This window comes from Zootoca vivipara, chromosome 11 (assembly GCF_965207765.1).
Source record: "Zootoca vivipara chromosome 11, rZooViv2.hap1.1, whole genome shotgun sequence".
NCBI classification, from domain to species: Eukaryota; Metazoa; Chordata; class Lepidosauria; order Squamata; family Lacertidae; genus Zootoca; species Zootoca vivipara.
In genome coordinates, this window is record NC_142594.1 from 13,410,774 (window position 1) to 13,429,646 (window position 18,873).

Below are 18,873 nucleotides of genomic sequence, written 5' to 3' on the forward strand. Positions count from 1 at the left end.
ACCACTGGTTTCACGTGACGTAGCTATCTACATTCTACGTAAAGGTAAAGGGACCCCTGACCATTAGGTCCAGTCGTGACCGACTCTGGGGTTGCGCACTCATCTCGCATTATTGGCCGGCGTATAGCTTCCAGGTCATGTGGCCAGCATGACAAAGCCGCTTCTGGCAAACCAGAGCAGCACATGGAAACGCCGTTTACCTTCCCGCTGTAGCGGTTCCTATTTATCTACTTGCATTTTTGACATGCTTTCGAACTGCTAGGTTGGCAGGAGCTGGGACCAAGCAACTGGAGCTCACCCCGTCACAGGGATTTGAACCGCCGACCTTCTGATCAGCAAGCCCTAGGCTCAGTGGTTTAACCACAGCGCCACCTAGGTCCCTACAGCGCCACCTGGGTCCCTATCTACATTCTACAGGCCCTTAAACTCAGGGACCTATCTACATTCTACAGGCCCTTAAACTCAGGGCCGCTTTCTTGCCTAACTTGCCCAGCCCCAGTCCTATGTAAATTCCTGTTAAACTTTTAGCCAAGACGCCTTGCTTTCGCCTTTACCTAATCAGTCGCATTCACCTGGATTTTATATTTAATATTCTAATTGTATTTGTTATATTTTCTTGCTGTGCGACAGTTGCCTGTTTGTTTGTACATGTGCTATGGCCATATGGCTAATGCAAGAAACTACTTTGAGACACATTTTTGTTTCATTAAATGCAGAGGAGTAGTTGGAAAAACCAGTCGCAAACAGAAGGAAATTTGTGCACAGATAACCCATGCCAGCTAAAGTCTAGTTAATAATGGTTGGACAGGAACATCGACCTCAAGGGCAACAGATACTGGTGGCATGTAGGAAATCTATCTAAACTAATCACCATCATGAATGTTACAAAATCATCCCAAACGTTTTGGATTCTTCCCCGCTTCGCAATCTGGGTCCTTTGCTGCTTTCTCACATGCCTAAAAATGCTCGCTGCATAAAATCATATAACATCCTCAGAATAGATGGATCAAGTTCAGTCACATCTTTGCTTCTTAACCGGTATGTGTTCTTGAGATTGTGTTTCAAAGCACCGGCTGGGCTTGAAACCTACTTTCTTTCACAGAGCCGGCCCACCAATGAGGCGGGGTGAAGCACAAGCCTCAGGTGGCAGAACAACTCCCCTGGAGTGCAGAAGATGAGTGGCAACGCCTTGGGGAATGCTCTGGCCCTCACTGGGTTCTGCGAAAGGGGGACATTTCTGCATGTAGCAGAGAAGACTAGCAGCAATGCTTAGTAGAGTGCCTGGGTTCTCACCCAGTTCAGTAAGAGAGGGCATGCCAGCCATGAGGAATGGGGTGTAATGTTGGGAGGAGCAGAGAGCGGCAACTGGGGAAACGAATCCTGCTCTTTGCCCAGTCCTAATCCCTACTAGCTATAGCAATTTCCCAGAGTCCCAATACCGCAACAAGCTGTTTACGAAGCAGAATAAAGCAAATATCATGATAACGTCACAGTAAATGTAAAAAGTGCCATAAGTCTGCCATGTTAAAAGGTACCAGTTCAATGGAAACAATAACTTGTTGTTGTTTTTTATTTAAAAAAGGTATTTAATAACCTAGTATCACCACCACGTTTTCACGCAACACAGAAAAAGGCATCGTCCAAGCACTGAAACTGTTTGTATCTTGGTTTGGAGGCAATGTGGTCTCAACATAGCAAAAAGTGTCGTCCTTTTTAAGCAAAGTACTTCTTTCCTGTGGCTTATTTCCAATAAGGCAATCTGCAGCAATCGATTACATCTGCTAAGCATCCTGTTTCTGGATAGCTTTCCAAGCAACATCCTCAATGAATAAACATCCGGAGAGAAATGTTGCAGGGTGCGGGTAAATAACCTGGGTTAGTAATTTTATTGATGTGGTGAAAGAGTTCAGGACCACACAAGTGGATCTTGTGTTAAATATAAGTCAACGTCCATCTTGGTCTGAAAAAACAGGTTATGTTAAGCAGAAAAGTAGGGAAAGTGTTCATGAACACAAAGGAAAGAAAGTATAATTCCTTTCTCCAGTGCAGGATATAGTTCTTATCCAACCACTTTTCAATGCATAATCTGATCCTTTGCTAAATGTGAATATGAGAGAAAATTTAGATTTTCTAAATCCTCCGAATCCTCCGAAAAAGTGCTGAAAAATTCTTGAAATTAGCTAAGTATTGATAATATTTCATCCACATCAATGAATACTGTTTTGATTTTTGTCAAGCTGGGAACTCTTCTACCTCCGTCACATTTTTAAAAATCTCTTTTTCTTAAAGATGAAAGCAAGATTATTATTTACAGGATTTGCAGAAGCCGTCCCAGATTCTGATTTGATCCCGGAATGTCCCACTTTTCCTAAGGACCTCCTTGTTTTCATTGGAGAAATGTTGGAGGTATGGAGTTATGTGGAAACCCCCCCCCCCCCGAGCCAAGGAGAAAAGTACAACCCTTAGAAGCCATCTGAAGGCAGCCCAGTATAGGGAGGTTTTTAAATGTTTAATGTTTTATTATGTTGTTATATCTGTTGGAAGCTGCACAGAGTGGCTGGGACAACCCAGTCAGATGGATGGGCTATAAACAGCAAAATAATAATCCTCATTATCATCATTTTTTAATAGGACGTCCCTATTTTCATCAGGGAAATGTTGGAGGGTATGTGATTGCCCATTCACTTTAAGATGCTCATAAAAATGTTCCAGCCCTAAATGACTTAGGCCCAAATATCTGAAAAACTGCTTCTTTCCCTGGACCCTCTCAGGTTTTAAGATGGACAGAGGGGGTAAAAACACAAAAACCTGCCCTGGGATCATGTGGTGAAGGGCAGGCAAAAGATCCTATAACCAAGGATAATCAAAAAATAAACCTTAGACCATCTTCCTTCTACAGCAGCTTTTGGAATATAAAATGACAGGTGTACTTGTGAATGTTCTTGCCTGTTACTTTATATTATCAACTATGAAAAGCAGTCATTTTGAAACCATGAAAACTAATAAAATGCTACATTTTAAAAAGGAGGGTTGAAAAGGTTTTCCCGATCTTCCCACAGCATCTTCTTAAGAGGTTACCTTTAACACTATGTTAGGCAATACTTGAATCTCTTATTTCTCTGCTTGAAAAATAGAAGAAGAAAAATTCCGATACACTCTTATATCGGATGGACTTGCCAATATGAACTCCCCCATCTTTTTCCTAACTGGATGAGAATTTACACTTGAAGAACAATGGCTAAGATTTTGTATTAGATCCCAACACTAGACAGACCATCAGTATCTCATGTCACCTTTTACAGCTTCCTGCAAACATTCTATTATTTATTTCATTTACTGAAAATATGCACCATCCTGTTTGTGGCAAGTTGAAGTACAACTGCATCCTGTTTGAATAAATCGTTCCTCTTACCTGGAGAAACCTTCCTTCTTGTATATGCTTGCTTTTCCTGAACTTTCTTCCTCACAGAGTCGTATGCAAAGACTAAAAGCCCTGAAATGCAAAAAAAAAAAAAAAGAATTGCATGCAAAGCTTTGATGAAAATGTCCAGCGTTTTGCCTCTCTCTAAAGTATATTAAAAAGTGGATTTCCTAAACCTTATATTTCTTCTCAAAGCAGCAGCAGCATTTGGGAACAATGTCCTCCCTGCCCATTCGACCCACCTCTCACCCCTTCAGATTGCTATATTTTAATTCCAGAATAAATCATTTGGATCTAGACATTTAATTTGCAGTGCATCTCAAGTCTAAACATTCTGCGAGATAAGACGAGACATCTTGCACTAGCCAGTGTCTTCCTTATCAGTGATGCATGGGAAGTGCTTTCAGAATTTTTATTAGTACATTTTTGGGGGGAAATAACATTAAAATGTCTCTGTAAAGCCATAAAAAAACCTCTGTGAAGAAAGACACCCATTTCTTTTGGGATCTGATACGAGCGTAAAGTTTATATTTTCCCTAACAGAAGCACAAACATAACAATGGCAAATTAATGGAGAAGGAGAAGATCCTAAATATTGCACTCACCTGACTTCTTAGAGGTCCATCTGTGCAGTGTCTAATGGTCCATATGATCGATCATCTGTCCTCTCTCGGGCCTGTCCGGAAGCATCAAAGATTCCAGCTGTGAGCTGCCAGTTGTGCTGTTGGAAACTGGGAGCCCTCCTCCCAAGACAATCCCTCCGAGACAGAACTCTCAGTCTCTTGCGTAAACTCTGGATTGCCCCAGAAGGAAAAGTTTTCTCTGACATGCATGCAGGATTAATAAGAAATTTTAAAAATGTTGCCAGTAATGGAGGCCCTAAAGTATATATTCGAGTTTATGAATTCAAGATACTCACTTGCCAGTCTTCGAATCCGACATCAGACCCCTGATTGACCCCGTCAATGACCACAGGCACTTCTCCGCCTCAATTCCCCATCTGTAAAACTGTACCTTGGCTCTTGAATGCCTTGCGACTTGAACGTTTCGGCTCCCGGACGCCACAAACCCGGAAGTGAATGTTCCGGTTTGCAAACGTTCTTTGGAACCCGAACATCCGACGCGGCTTCCGGTTGGAGCTTCCTGCAGCCAATCGGAAGCCGCACCTTGGTTGTCGAACACCTTTGGAAGTCGAACGGACTTCCAGAATGGATTCCGTTCGACGACCAAGGTATGACTGTATCATTATGATGCTGTGGACGACACTCAGCTCTATTTCTCCTTTACATCTGCAGGTGAGGCAGTGGAAGTGCTGGACCTTGGTAATGGACTGGATGAGAGCCAACAAACTGAAGCTCAATCCAGAAAAGACTGAGGCTCTGTTAGTGGATGGTTCCCTAGACCGGATGGGTAGGAGATTGCCTGCTCTTGATGGGGCTACACTTCCTCTGAAGGAGCAGGTTCGTAGCTTGAGGGTACTCCTGGATCCTTTGCTGTCACTCAATGCTCAGGTGGCCTCAGTGGCCCAGAGTGCCTTCCATCAGCTTCTGCTGGTGGCCCAGCTACGCCCCTATCTGGACAAAGATAGTCTAACCACAGTTGTCTATGCTCTGGTAACCTCAAGGTTAGATTCCTACAATGCGTTATATGCAGGGCTGCCTCCGAAGATGGTTCGAAAACTTCAGCTAGTGCAGAATTCAGCGGCCGGGTTGCTCACCGGAGCAAGACTGTTTGAGCATATTACACCGATCCTGGTCCAACTGCACTGGCTACCAATTAGTTTCCGGACCCAATTCGAAGTACTGGTTTTGACCTATAAAGCCTTAAACGGCTCGGGACCGCAGTACCTCAAGGACCGCCTCTTTCCATATGAACCTACCCGGACCCTGAGATCATCTTCTGAGGCCCTTCTTTGTGTGCCTCCTCCTCGAGAGGTCCGGAGGGTGGCAACACGAGGCCTTCTCTGCAGTGGCTCCCCATCTATGGAATGCTCTCCCCAGGGAAGTTCGCTTGGCACCTTCCTTATACACCTTTAGGCATCAGGCAGAAACATTCCTTTTTAATCCAGGTTTTTGGTTGAATTTATTGACACCCTATGCCCTTTTAAAATGTGGCTCTTTTGTGGAGGGGAGGGGGTTATTGGGCTGTTGTTGTTTTTATTTTGATTATGGATTTTGTGGTATTATATTTTGATTTTATTCTGTAAACTGGCCTGAGACCTGCAGGTATAGGGTGGTATATAAATTCAATAAATAAATAAAATCATCAAGTTTTTCTTTGCCCCCCCCCTTTGTTAACTGTTAAGCATCCTCTAAATAAAATAAAATTTGTTGTTGTTGTTGTTGTTGTTGTTGTTGTTACTGGCCAGCAAGATGGGTGGTGGTGGTAAGGTATGCTGAATTAGATCAAGGCTTTTCAATACAGTATGGCTCATTAACAGCACAAGCCTATAGATATTTCCTTGGAAATGTTCTGCTGTGTTTAAGGGGGGTTACTCCCAAGTAAGTGTGTGTAGGAGTGCCGCTTTAAAAGTCTATGTAGATATGGTCTTACCAAGGATTTCTGAATCAATAAAAGGGGCTTTTCATGTACCACATCCTACCACCAGTGTTCTATAATATTTATAAGAAATTACTATGCATGTACTTAACAAGGGACTCGCCATAGCTCCTCTGAAGTAAAAGACAGGTGTGGGGTTCTGTGGATTTCTAGCTCTTTAGGACCACCAGGACCCAGGCGTATCTGGCCAATGTCTTTCAAGTGCCACAAGACTCCCTTTGGAAGTTGCTTTAAGCTGCCTTTCTATGTTTCAGAACTTTCCAAGTAAATGCGTTATCTAGTTAAGATCAACAACAACAAAGGCTGGAAAGGGTGCATGATTTGTGGATTTAGCGAACTTATACGGAGCATACTTTGAAATCTGGAAGCAACATAGTAAACAAAAGAAGATCAAAGCGGTTGTTCATAACGAATTGCGATTACACCGTTTGATGTGTTAATTGACTTGTATTTTCTTTAAAGCTTTCCTTGTGTGCCTCAAGAAGGGGAAACTTGGCGGAAGGCACCTGCCATTTATTAAAGCTCACTGAAAAATTAAGATCAAAGAAAGAACATGGGATGCAGAGGCAACTTGTGACCATCATAACCAAGCAAGAAAAGTGAAAAAGGACGTGGACATTCTGGCTACACAACTATTCAACTGCTCTGGTCCTTCAAGAGAGAAAAAGAGAATGCAGTCTGGGTGAAATAAAAAGAGGTCCCTTGGATTTATACTAGGTAGGCATAGAAATTTCCTAAACTGTGTCCCTGGATGACCATTTGCTACCCTGTTTCTCATATTTTAAGACATACACATAAAATAAGCCATAGCAGGATTTTTAAGCATTCAAGGAATATAAGCCATACCCCGAAAATAAGACATAGTGATAGGCGCAGCAACAATGCCGGCCGCAGCAGGAGGAGGAGGAAAAAAATAAGACATCCCTTGAAAATAAGCCATAGTGTGTTTTTTTGAGGAAAAAATAAATATAAGACATGTCTTATAATATGAGAAACACGGTATCTAAGGGTCTAGATCAGAGAACCTATATTAGCCCCAAGGCCAGATTTCAGTTCAATTGACCTTCTGTCAATTGCTCCTGATTGTTCCTTTGTTTTGTTTTTTAATTATTTATTTAATTATTTAGTTTTTCAGTTTAAAGTTTTACAATCAATTAGTTTTTCAGTTTAAAGTTTAATAATAATAATAATAATAATAATAATAATAATAATAATAATAATTTATTTATACCCCGCCCATCTGGCCGGGTTCCCCCAGCCACTCTGGGCGGCTTCCAAAAAATCAGAAATTCTAAAATACAGAAATCCATCAAACATTAAAAGCTTCCCTAAACAGGGCTGCCTTGAGATGCCTTCTAAAGGTCTGGTAATTGTTGTTCTCTTTGACCTCTAGTGGGAGGGCATTCCACAGGGTGGGTGCCACTACCGAGAAGGCCCTCTGCCTGGTTCCCTGTAACCTGGCTTCTCATAGCGAGGGAACCGCCAGAAGGCCCTCGGAGCTGGACCTCAGTGTCCAGGCAGAACGATGGGGGTGGAGACGCTCCTTCAGGTATACCGGACCGAGGCCGTTTAGGGCTTTAAAGGTCAGCTCCAACACTTTGAATTGTGCTCGGAAACGTACTGGGAGCCAATGTAGGTCTTTTAGGACCGGTGTTATGTGGTCTCGGCGGCCGCTCCCAGTCACCAGTCTAGCTGCCGCATTCTGGATTTGTTGTAGTTTCCGGGTCACCTTCAAAGGTAGCCCCACGTAGAGCGCATTGCAGTAGTCCAAGCGAGAGATAACCAGAGCATGCACCACTCTGGAGAGACAGTCAGTGGGCAGGTAGGGACTCAGCCTGTGTACCAGATGGAGCTGATAAACAGCTGCCCTGGACACAGAGTTGACCTGTGCCTCCATGGACAGCTGTGAGTCTAAAATGACTCCCAGGCTGCGCACCTGGTCTTTCAGGGGCACAGTTACCCCATTCAGGACCAGGGAGTCTTCCACACCCGCCCGCCTCCTGTCCCCCACAAACAGTACTTCTGTCTTGTCAGGATTCAATCTCAATCTGTTAGCCGCCATCCATCCTCCAACCGCCTCCAAGCACTCACACAGGACCTTCACCGCCTTCACTGGTTCTGATTTAAAAGAGAGGTAGAGCTGGGTATCACCAGCATACTGATGGACACCCAGCCCAAACCCCCTGATGATCTCTCCCAGTGGCTGCATATAGATGTTAAAAAGCATGGGGGAGAGGACAGAACCCTGAGGAGGCACCCCACAAGTGAGAGCCCAGGGGTCTGAACACTCATCCCCCACCACCACTTTCTGAACATGGCCCAGGAGGAAGGAGCGGAACCACTGCATGACAGTGCCCCCAGCTCCCAAGCCCTCTAGACGGTCCAGAAGGATGTTATGGTCGATGGTGTCAAAAGCCGCTGAGAGATCCAGCAGAACAAGGAAACAGCTCTTACCTTTGTCCCTAGCCCGCCGGAGATCATCGACCAGTGCGATCAAGGCAGTTTCAGTCCCATGATGAGGCCTGAATCCTGACTGGAAGGGATCCAAATGGTCTGCTTCTTCCAGGCGTGCCTGGAGTTGTTCCGCAACCACTCGCTCAATCACCTTGCCCAAGAATGGAAGATTTGAGACTGGGCGATAGTTGGCCATATTGGCCGGATCTAAAGATGGTTTTTTAAGAAGCGGTTTAATAACCGCCTCTTTCAGCGGGTCTGGGAAGGCTCCCTCATGGAGAGAAGCATTTACCAACCCGCGAAGCCCATCGCCCAGCCCTTCCTGGCTAGCTTTTATAAGCCAGGATGGGCAAGGATCAAGGAGACAGGTGGTTGGTTTCACTCGTCTAAGCAGCCTGTCCACATCCTCGGAGGTAACAGATTGAAATTGATCCCACAAAACTTGACTAGACAGGACTCTAGCACTCCCCCGCCCCGGCCCTGCTCCCATGGTGGAGTCTACCTCTTCCCGAATCTGAGCGACTTTATCTGCAAAAAACTTTGCAAAATCATTGCAGGAGATCATGTGGCCCGTACTGGGCCCGGATGGAGCAGGTGGTTCCGCTAAATTGCGAACCACCTGGAAGAGTCTCCTGCTGCTGTTTTCTGCAGATGCGATGGAGACGGTGAAGAAGGTCCTCTTCGCCGTCGCCATTGCCACTTGGTAGGCTCGAAGTTGAGCTCTAGCCCGTGTCCGGTCTGATTCAAAATGAGTTTTTCGCCACCGGCGCTCTAGCCGTCTCAACGACTGTTTCATCGCCCTCAGCGCCGGGGAAAACCACGGGGCTGTCCGGGCTCCATGCAATCTGAGAGGGCGCTTCGGAGCCAGACAGTCAATAGCGCTGGTTAACTCCGCATTCCAGCGGGCCACCAGGGAATCAGCTGAAAGGCCATCGACATGGGATAAAACATCCCCTACCACTCTCTGGAAGCCAATTGGATCCATTAAGTAGCGGGGGTGGACCATCCGAATCGGTCCCACCCCCCTGCAGAGGGGAAGGGTTGCGGAGAAGTCCAGTTGCACCAGAAAGTGATCTGACCATGGCACTTCTTTTGTTTCGCTTTTACTTAATGTCAGATCACCAACATCCATAGAGGTAAACACCAAGTCCAAGGCATGTCCGTGGCTATGAGTTGGGCCAGACTTATTCAGGGACAGCCCCATGGTGGCCATGCTTTCCACGAAGTCCCGAGCAGCTCCTTGTAAGGTCGTGTCGGCATGGATGTTAAAATTCCCTAAGACAACCAAGCTAGGTGTCTCCAGGAGCACATCCGACACGACCTGAAGCAGCTCGGGCAGGGAATCCTTGGTGCAGCGGGGAGGTCGGTACACCAAAAGGAATCCTGTACTGCCCCTATTGCCTAACTTCCAGAACATGCACTCAGAAAACTCAGTCTTACCAATAGGATGCCTGGTGCAAACTAATGACTTCCTAAAAATCACTGCAACCCCCCCTCCCCGCCCAGATGGCCTGGGTTGCTGTGCATAAGAGAAACCTGGTGGGCAAGCAGCGCCAAGAACGGGCCCATCGGCTTCATCCAACCAGGTCTCTGTCACACATGCCAGGTCAAATCCTCCATCCACAATCAGGTCGTGAATGGCGGTGGTCTTATTCATCATCGACCTGGCTTTTAGTTTAAAGTTTTACAATCAATTAGTTTTTCAGTTTAAAGTTTTACAATCAATTAGTTTTTCAGTTTAAAGTTTTACAATCAATTAGTTTTTCAGTTTAAAGTTTTACAATCAATTAGCCAACAACCAACATAAAAACAATATTCCAAATAATCTCCTGAACTTCCCTCCTCCCCTTTGTGGGTCCTTTTGTTAACCAATTCCTCCTGCATCTTTTATAATAATCCATATCTTTTACACCTCTATCATATCCCAAATTCTGCATTAAACTACAAGTGTTATTCCAATCCCACTAATGGTTTTAGCTGTTTACAATGTTTTCTTTAAGATAAATTATAAATTTCCCCCATTCCTTATTAGAATTTTGGTCTTCCTGATTTCTGCTTCAATCCTTTTTGCCATTTTAGATTAGATTAGATTTCTTTATTGTCATTGTGTAATTACAATGAAATTAGATGCTATCCCATAAAAACAAAAACAAGAAACAAACAAAAAAACACACATTTTCAGCCACACATCCACTGTAAAGGAGCATGAGGTGAGACAGGTATTGAGGATGGCGAATCCGAGGAAGGCTGCTGGACCTGATGGTATCACAGGAAGGGTGTTGAGGGGCTGTGAGATCAATTGGCGAAGGTCTTTACTAAAATCTTCAACAAGTCACATTTAACATGCTGATAGAACATTGGGTGCACAGTCTTAAGTTTAGCAATGGTCTTACCATCCAAGTCCCGGACTGCAGAATCCGGGACCGGCAGCCGTGTGACACCGGAAGTTGCGTCGACGTAACCTCCGGTGTCACTTTGCCCTTCTATGGGCACCAAAAATGGCCGGCGGCGGCCTCAAAAGTCGCTTGTACGCATGTCAGGAAGTGCATCGACACAACTTCCGGTGTCGCTCCGCCCATCTATGGGCACCAAAAATGGCCGCCGCCGACACCGGAAGTCACATCTATGCACTTCCGGACATGCATAGATGCGACTTTTGAAGCCGGCGGCGGCCATTTTTGGTTTCCATAGAAGGGCAAATCAGAAAGGAAAAAATGGCCGCTGGCAGGAGAAAATGACGGAGAAAAACGGGAGACAAAGTGATACGGGGGACCACCGGGAAAAGGTAAGTAAAAACAGGGGGTTTCCCGGGGAAAACGGGGTACTTGGCAGCTATGGCAATGGTTGAAATCCCCAGCAATGATGTGCACAGCTTCCGGATACTTGTCTTGCTGGCTGCTGATAAAGCTCTGCAGAGACCTCATAGCTAAGTTGGCATTGGCATCTGGTGGAACGTACACACCAGTTAACATAACAGCTGTGAACTCTCTAGGGAGAGAGTTGGCTTAATCCAGGGGCCCCTAAACTAAGGCCCGGGGGCCGGATGCGGCCCAATTGCCTTCTAAATCCGGCCCGTGGACAGTCCGGGAATCAGCATGTTTTTACATGAGTAGAATGTGTCCTTTTATTTAAAATGCATCTCTGGGTTATTTGTGGGGCCTGCCCGGTGTTTTTACATGAGCAGAATGTGTCCTTTTATTTAAAATGCATCTCTGGGTTATTTGTGGGGCCTGCCTGGTGTTTTTACATGAGCAGAATGTGTCCTTTTATTTAAAATGCATCTCTGGGTTATTTGTGGGGCATAGGAATTCGTTCATATTTTTTAAAAAATATATAGTCCGGCCCCCCACAAGGTCTGAGGGACAGTGGACCAGCCCCCCTGCTGAAAAAGTTTGCTGACTCCTGGCTTAATCCATCAATTTAATCTGCCATTCTTCTCTGGTCGGGAATTTGTCTTCGTTCCATCAGGCATGGGATAGGGAGAGCTATGCTCCCCTAACTTTTCCCTTGCAGCATAGCTTTCCCTATCCCATGCCTGATGCCACATGATGTCAGGTGATTGACAGGCGGGTGTGGCTTCCCCAAAACTGCATTGCGGTTCCCCACTGTCTTGCGGTTCTCCACTGTCAGTCTAGATGAAACATTAAATTGTGTTTGTGTTTATTTTAAGTGTTTAAAAAACAACAGGGGTGCTGATCCAGGTCCAAAACATAGAACAGTTAGATGTGGGGGAATGCTTTCTTCCTGTGCCTGTAGTGGTTGGTGGTTCAGAGCAGTGCTGCCTATTTAACCTCCTTCCACTGCCGTCACTATGGCATACTAGGAGGGGCGAGGCAGAGGCAAGGCCAGCGTGGTGCAGACATACCAGCAGAACCGATCTGGAGCTTGTGTTTGCACCACACCAACCTTGTCACCACCTCATTCCTCCCAGAACGCCACATCGACAGCAATGATGGGAGAGTCAAAGTGGAAAGTCCATCCTAAACGTGAGTGCATCACTTTAGCAGAAAAATAAGAGATGGAAGTATTGCCTAACACTGTGTTAAAGTTTTCCGCTTAAGAAGAGGCTGTATGTTCTTTAGATAAAGTATTTAGCAATACTGGGAAGGTCAGGAAAATATGTTCAATCCTCTTTTAAAAAGGTAGTATTTTATTAGTTTTCATAGGGGAAACCCAGCCAGATGGGCAGGGTATAATCGTTGTTGTTGTTGTTGTTGTTGTTTAAGAAGCACCATCCTGCCCACTCCTATTGCTAATTAATCTTAATTAAAATTATTTCCCTCCAGATGGTATCTAACACCAAGCAGATTGGCAAAAATGTATGAATCAAAATCGAATACGTGTTGGAAATGCAAAGGGGAAGAAAGTACCTTTCTGCATAAGTGGTGGTCTTGTAATAAGGTTACTGGGAAAATGATATATAATGAATTGAGAAAGATGTTTAAGATAACATTTGTAAAAACAAAACAAAACCCAAAAGCTTTTCTTTGGGGAATTATGGGATCAGAGTTTTGATGTATGCAACCACTGCCACAAGAATGACATTTGCCCAAAAATGGAAAGAAGGAGTGCTGGTGAAAGAAGAATGGCTACAGAAATTAATGGATGATGCAGAAATGGTGAAACTTACCGGAAGAAGAAGAAATCAAACAACAAACTTTTTATGAAGGGATGGAAATAGTTTATTGAGTATTTGCAAACAAATTGTAAACAAATTAAGACATTAGCAGGACTATTGTAAAAACTTGCAGTTTCTAAAACATATATGAAACAGATGGGGAAAAGAATAAATAGAGTTAACTGGGATATGCAGAAGAAGAAAAGAAGAGGGTAAATTCATGGAACCGCTGAAAGAGGGGGAGCGAAGTTGAGGTTTGATAGGTAAGAATTGTTTTAATTTTTGCTGTTGTTATTGAAATGTTTATTTGTTAAAAATGAAAATTATAAAAAACTCTCTCTCTCTCTCTCTCTACATATATATATATATATATATATAATATCTCCCTCCAAGTTGTTTCTTGAGGAAAGTTGCAATGAACTTAGAACAAAGAATATACTTTTGCCACAGGTTAGACGGGGGAAGTTTAGGACAGTAAAGCTGGCTAACGCTGACATATTGGTCTCATTTGACTGTGTAACCACAGCAGAATTGCCCTTCCTGTATTTACTTATGTCTCATCCTGTGTTAGTTTAGCTAATGTAATATATAAACTGTCGGTGCTCCTTGTGGTTTAAACAGGACATTAGCCTTTTTGCTCCACTTCAGAGAGGATGCAGATACTTTAAACAGCAGTGTGAAAAATGTATAGCAAGAGGACTTCTGCGCCACACAGCTGGGGCTCCAGTCCAGCTACAGTCTCGTTGACACTGCTAGATCTTGAATTACTGCCAAGTAGCTTTTTCCCATTTGCTTCAATGGGACTTACTTATGACTAGCTTGGGCGAACAATGCTCGAGGCCATAGATGGCAGAAGGTGGAATCTGCTGCCCTTGTGGATCATGTTGCCCGAGGCGGTTGCCTCATCTTGTCTCATGAGTGAGCCGGCCCAAAGAAGCTGGAGGAAATGAACAGCGATGCAACGGTCCTAGCAGCCAAAATGGTGGGAGTATTTGTATGGAGGGCTAAACCAGATTGCGATTGTGGAATGAACATCTGCAACCTTTTGTAACCACGGAAATTCCACCCATTGTGGAAAGCCCCTTGCAGATACCGGTTTAAAAGAAAATCCAGCCGGGATCACAACAATTGTTGGTCCTCCTACCTACGGAGGATGCAATGGATACAATGAGGGGACCAAAGCTAAAATCTGAGCTTTAGGAGAAACTCCAAGTGTGAACAATCTTCTTCCAAAGTCTATCCCAAGTCTGGTTAAAACTGACCTACTCCATGTTCCTAGCTATAAATTTAAGTACGTTTGAATAGTCCAGTGACTCTAGCTTGGGAACAGCAGACATTTGGCTATCCTACATAAACAGTAGCTTTTCCAGAGAAGCTTGCAAAGACCAGCTTGCAGCTTTGCAACGTTTCCCTTCAGGATAAGCAATCTTTTCCATCTTCCTCATTCTCAAGGAATGATGCCGTGTTGGAACCAGTTCCTCAGACAGCTGCTCTGAGTAGTGGAAGCCTTTGAGTAGTGGAAACAACAACCGGGGTTTGAGGATTCTCGTTTGATTTGCCAACTACCAGATCTCTGGAAATCCAAACTGTTTATGGACACGCAGCACGTATTCAAAACACACTCAAAAAGAACATGCGCCAAAAGACTTCTTAATATATATAAAAATACACTCTGCTACCCTAATTTCCATTTCACGTCTATATAGGGTAATGGTGCTGTAGGTTGTTTTTTTTACTAAGTAGTGGAGAGAGTCCAATTGTCCAGTGGCCACAAGAGTAGCTAGATTGAAACTAGCCATAGTATAGCAAAAATAGAACAGATTCTGGCTTTCCCTGCTCGCTACAAACTCATATTTTCTGGTCTTTACATTTTAGCAAATGGCAGCTAAATCTCTATGTCAGGCATGTCCAAAGTCTGTTTTGGGGGCCTAATCCAGCCAGCCCCTCAGCCGGTTTTATCCGGCCCCTGTGGCAGTCATTATTAAACACCAGTATTCTTTTCTCAGCACCCCATATAGTACAATAATGTTTTGGAAAGTAACGAGGCTTCTCTTTCCCTCCCCACGCAACACAGATAGCCTTTAAGCTGACACTTTTCAAAAGAGGCTTATATTTACCGGTAGTGGTAATAAACAAGTTCAATATCCATAATGAAAGAACACCACCGGCTAGTGGATTACTTGCTGTGGATATTCTGGTTCTAAATATAATGGAGATGAAGAGGTTGCATCTCAATAAGCAAAGCTGACTTCTACACAGCATGTTTAGGGTCACTAGAAGGCTGCTTGGCTCATTGTCTACTCTCTTCCCGAAATCAGACTGCATAGGGGGAAATAGTCACAGAATCATAGAACTGGAGAGTGAGAAAGGGGCCTGGAGGGTCATCTGGGATGTCCCAGATAGCTCAGCTGACTAGAGTGTGGTGCTGATAATGCCAAGGTTGCAGGTTCAATTCCTATATGGGACTGCTATATATTCCTGCATTGCAGGGGGTGGACTAGATGACTCAGGGTCCCTTCCAGCTCTATAATACTGAGATTCTATGATCTAGTCCAGGCATCCCCAAACTTCGGCCCTCCAGATGTTTTGGACTACAATTCCCATCTTCCCCAATCACTGGTCCTGTTAGCTAGGGATCATGGGAGTTGTAGGCCAAAACATCTGGAGGGCCGCAGTTTGGGGATGCCTGATCTAGTCCAACCCTCTGCAATGCACGAATCACAACTAAAGCATCCCTGACACATGACCATCCAACCTCTGCTTTAAAACCTCAGGTGAAGGAGAAAATCTGTTCCACTCTTGAACAGCCCTCGCTGTAAGAAATTTCTTCCTGGAATTTACTGGTAGTTGGAATCTCCTTTCTTGGAACTTGAAGCCATTGGTTCGGGCCCTACCCTCCAGAGCAGGAGAAAACAAGCTTGCTCCATCTTCCCTGTGACAGCCCTTGAGATATTTGAAGATGGCTATCAGATCTCCTCTCCGTCTGCACACCCAACTTGGGGAAATGTCAGGAATCCTGATAGACGTTCAAGACTATATTTATATAGACTTATGCATTATTTCATTCATTCATCTATATAAATAAAAATGTAAATGTTCATTTGTTCAAAGTCACAAATCTCCAAAAGTTCTTCACCGATTGCTTTGAAATTTTGACACAACGTTGCATTCGAATATGGGAGTGTTTTTATATAATTAGATTATATAGATGTTACACCTGTGACAGGTAAAAACATGTATTTTTGAAAAACAGCGCCATCTGCTGGACGTCAAAGCAACACACGCTGTACTAAATACTTTACTCCCAGGATGATTTGGGGCACGAGGTCTCGTCCTTCCGACGCAAGCGTGCAGAGGCTGCTGGGAGCGGCTGGTCTGCGGCTCCTTCTGGGAGGGCGGGGGTCAGATCCTGCCCCTTCACCGCCACTGCCTCGCCTCTTCCCACCACCCTCCCCATGTCCGCCTTGGAAAAGCAACTGCAGCTGGCCCGCCTACCCCCTTGGGTGATGGGACCCGCCGGGGGAAACGGCCAGGCCGTCGCCAAGATACGCATGGGGTATGCGAGGGGGAGAGGTGGGGTCAGGGTGCTGGATGACATCACTCGGGAGGAAGATGATGTCACACATCAGCGGGACCAGAGATAGGGGTGTCGTGACGTCATGCGGCTGCCCTGGAAAAAGGGGGTGCTGAGTGGAGGAGGGGCGTGCCTTTGCAGAAGAGGAATGGGGCGGGGCGGGGTTTGCCCACCGCTTATGTTGGGGGTGGGTGGGCTGGGGGAATTTTCAAAAACACGACATGGGTGGGGGAGTCTTTGGGGGGGGATGATTGTCTGCAAAATGAAGCAGGACTCTGAAGGTGGGGGGAGAGGGGTACTCTCTGCTTTCAATGGAAGCCACAGCAATGCATGGCCGGGTACAGCTAGTTCATAAATAAAAATACATTGAACACTAATAATGAACCATACTGTAAGTTGTAGATATTACTCCACATTTATTATGCTATTTTGTGATATGCAAATGACATGAGAAAACTTGGTATACTTATTTGTATAGGATTATTCTTGTTTACAAAACTCAATAAAAAGTTATTCCCAAAAAATATTAAAAATAATAATAAAAATGAATGAATAAATAAACTACTGATTGTAAGCGGTTTTGCGTACTTGACTAGAGCACCTCCGGTACTACACACTGAAAAAAACAGAGACCAGCAACGAGACACGCGCTTTTCCCTTCAGAATTCCGCAACAAGCATGAGCTGCCATACTACGCGAACTCCGGGCGGATGAACTTCACTTTTGCTGACTGCGCAGGCGTCCAGGAAAGGAGCTCCGGGAGCAGAGAGGTGTAACGTTTCTCCTTCTTTGGGGCATATAGAGTTATAACGTTCCAGTCACACATAGCAACCGACTTCCGGATTCCCGTTGTCCGCCGCTTTCCATCTCCCTGAGGCAGAAGTGAAGAGGATAATGAACAAAATAGACAGACAGGATTTTAGCGGGACTGTGGGTAGCAACTTCCCACAGAACAAAATGAGTAACTTTTGTTCTGTGGGAACAAAAGTTACTCCTTTTGTGTCACTTTTGCGTGGAAAAAAATTGCGGCATTGATGAGAGCATGCAAGTTTATCAACGGAAACAGGACTTTTGCCTACAGTTGAGTGCTGAGTTTGGGAAGCTTATTTAAATAATATTCAACAGAAGAGCTGCATTGCATGACTTGGCGCTGAAAATCTAAACCAGCCTGCTCGACTCCTTCTCTAACGTGCAATATTGAGAGCAGATCCTATTGAATGGCTGCAGTAAGCCACTCCTTCCAAGCCATGCTCCCCAGTATGGGAATTATTGACATTTTATTATATTTTTTAATAACAGTCAGACAGACATAGGATTTCACACAAAAGTCAGAAACACCACAAACTCTTGCCTCTGAGGCTACATTGTGCTCACAGATGGTCGCCCTGCTTAATAATAATAATAATAATAATAATAATAATAATAATTGTTTTTGTTTTATTATTTATACCCCGCCCATCTGGCTGGGCTTCCCCAGCTATTCTGGACAGCTTACAACGGATATACAGTAAAAACGTAATAAGTTGTTGGAATGTGCACAGCTCGCGGACTTAACATATAGAATAAGAGAACAAGAATACACTTTTAGAGAAGATTGGGAAATGTTTGTTGAATATGGGGGGGAATTGTGTACACTTGAAAACGTTGGCAGCATTAAGGATAAATTCAACAGTGTAAATAAGTTTTGATTGATGTAATAATGGAATACTGAGTGGTTTAGTTTACCTAAAATATTCAGGGATTTATTATATGCGAAATGAACCGTGGAAAGAGAAGAAGTGGAGTCATTTTAAGGATGTTTAAGTAAGTATTCTAAATTGTAAAACAGAAAAAAAAATTAAAAAATTGTGCGTGTATGTGTGTGTTGTGTGTAATAAAAAGTTAATCACAGGTACACTTTTTTAAAGAAACCCAAGAACAACCTGGATTTCCCCATAGAATCTCAAAATCATAGGGTTGGAAGGTCATCTACAAAAAAGGTATCTCAACTCGATCACACGTGACAACTCCAACCAACAGATAACTCTCTTGAGCCTCTCTCCGCCTTCGAGTCCCCAGATTCCCTTGAACTACAACTCCCATCGTCCCTGACCTCCGGCCATTCCGGCAAAGGATGATGGGAGTTGTAGTCCAACAGGAACACCTGTGTCCCTAAGGTTGAGCGCCTATCTCTCTCCAGCGGGAGGTGGAGGGGAGGGAGGTGCGTCCTCCCGCATTGCGCAGGCGCACCGCGACGTCGACGCCTCC

At 44.5% G+C, this 18,873-nt stretch overlaps 1 protein-coding gene across 6 annotated transcripts in view; it reads right to left on the bottom strand.

The window, feature by feature from the left end:
- LOC118091883 (collagen alpha-4(VI) chain) overlaps positions 1-4,389 on the bottom strand; it is a 95,474-nt gene extending 91,085 nt beyond the window's left edge. For 5 of the 6 annotated variants that reach the window (XM_088653470.1, XM_088653468.1, XM_088653472.1 and 2 more), the window contains exons 1-2: positions 4,027-4,160; positions 3,413-3,493 (exon numbers count right to left, since the gene is read on the bottom strand). The gene's annotated coding sequence lies outside the window, so the exon portion shown is untranslated. Of the gene's footprint in view, positions 1-3,412; positions 3,494-4,026; positions 4,161-4,340 lie in introns of those variants that run through there. The other variant, XM_088653469.1, reaches the window with a different exon arrangement.
- Positions 4,390-18,873: the final 14,484 nt, after the last annotated feature.